The 2,037-nt window shown below is 40.4% G+C and overlaps 1 protein-coding gene across 1 annotated transcript in view; it reads right to left on the bottom strand.

Annotated features, from left to right (window-relative positions):
- The window catches only part of Map3k15 (mitogen-activated protein kinase kinase kinase 15), a 135,287-nt gene that overhangs the window by 46,976 nt on the left and 86,274 nt on the right, over positions 1–2,037 (bottom strand). The window lies entirely within an intron of this gene.

The raw sequence follows: 2,037 nt of genomic DNA, 5'->3' as shown, positions 1-2,037 counted from the left end.
GATTCTGGGATCCTGGGATCCTGGGCTTGTTAGATCACCTGGGAGTGTGGCTTTCTCTGTGAGTTGTTCCATCCTTATATTTTGATCACAAAAGCATATATAGGGGGCTGGAGAGATGGCTCAGTGGTTAAGAGCATCAACTGCTCTTCTAGAGGTCCTGAGTTCAATTCCCAGCAACCATATGGCGGCTCACAACTATCTGTAATGGGGTCTGATGCCCTCTTCTGTTGTGTCTGAAGAGAGCAATTTTGGTGTATTCATATGTATAAATAAATAAATAAATCTTTAAAAAAGCATATATTGACTAAATAAAATGGGAATCGTATGAAAGCATACAAAAAGAAAATTAAAATCCATTATAATCCTCCCAAATGACCATAATTTGATACTTAAATCTCATTTTAAGTTAAACTCTCAGTTTACACTGGATATTTTTATTTTATAGAAATGGCATCATTATGAGTTATTTCTCTACTAGTCATTTGTTTGCTTGCTTATATTACCATAACACTGAATCACTTTTAATGTATGAAGATAATGCCTAAATCCCAGACCTTAAATAGCTACCAATGCAAATGTACAGGGGAAGCAATGGGTAGGGTATCTACCACATTACGATAGGGAATGAGATAAAATCAAGGAGTACCATTTATACAGCTTCATTTTAACTCTCTGCTATATTGTTTACTAGACATAAAATATTTATCTATTAGCAAGTATGACTTCTATGATAAGGAAAAGCAATTTCAACTCAACTGAGTGGTAACACAAACACAGTTGAAACCAAGGATTTACAAACCAAGAGTGATTTTTTCTTTTCTTTTCCTTCTTGTTTTGGTGTTTTTTAATTCTTTTTTTATTAGATGTTTTCTTTATTTACACTGCAAATGTTATCCCCTCTGAAAACACCCCTATCCCATCCTCCCTCTTCCTGCTCACTAACCCACCTACTTCCACTTCCCTGTACTGGCATTCCCCTACACTGGGGCATCAAGCCTTCACGAGACCAAGGGCCTCTCCTCTCATTGATGTCCCACAAAGCCATCCTCTGCTACATATGCGGCTGGAGGTATGGGTCCCTCCATGTGTCCTCTTTTGTTTGTGGTTTAGTCCCTGGGAGCTCTGAGAGTACTGGTTAGTTCATATTGTTGTTCATCCTAAGGAGCTGCAAACCCCTTCAGTTCCTTGGGTTCTTTCTCTAGCTCCTCCATTAGGGACCCTGTGCTCAGTCCAATGGATGGTTGTAAGCATCTACTTCTGTATTAGTCAGGCACTGGCAGAGCCTCTCAAGAGACAGCTATATCAGGCTCCTGTCAGTAAGCACTTGTTGGTATCCACAATAGTGTCTGGGTTTGGTAACTGTATATGGGATAGTCACTGGGTGGCCTTTTCTTCAGTTTCTGCCTTAAACTTTGTCTCTGTATTTCCTACCATGGGTATTTTGATCCCCCTTCTAAGGACCAAAGTATCCACACTGTAGTCTTCCTTCTTCTTGAGTTTCTTGTGGTCTATGAATTGTATCTTGGGTATTCCAAACTTCTGGGCTAATATCCACTTATCAGAGAGTGCATACCATGTGTGTTCTTTTGTGATTGGGTTACCTCACTCAGGATGATATTCTCCAGATCTATCCACTTACCTAAGAACTTCATGAATTCGTTGTTTTTAATAGCTGAGTAGTACTTGATTGTGTAGATGTTCCACATTTTCTGTATCCATTCCTCTGTTGAGGGACATCTGGATTGTTTCCAGGTTCTGGCTATTATAAATAAGGCTGCTAGGAACATAGTGGAGTTTGTGTCCTTATTACATGTTGGGGCATCTTCTGGGTATATGCCCAGAAGTGGTATAGCTGGCTCCTCAGGTAGCACTATGCCCAATTTTCTGAGGAACTGCCAAACTGATTTCCAGAGGGGTTGTACCAGCTTGCAATCCCATCAGCAATGGAGGAGTGTTCCTCTTTCTCCAAAACCTCGCCAGCATCTGCTGTCATCTGAGTTTTTTATCCTAGCCATTCTGACTGGTGTGAGGTGGAAT

The sequence above is a fragment of the Mastomys coucha genome, chromosome X (genome assembly GCF_008632895.1).
Source record: "Mastomys coucha isolate ucsf_1 chromosome X, UCSF_Mcou_1, whole genome shotgun sequence".
Lineage (NCBI taxonomy): Eukaryota > Metazoa > Chordata > Mammalia > Rodentia > Muridae > Mastomys > Mastomys coucha.
This window is presented reverse-complemented; position numbering and strand designations above follow the sequence as displayed.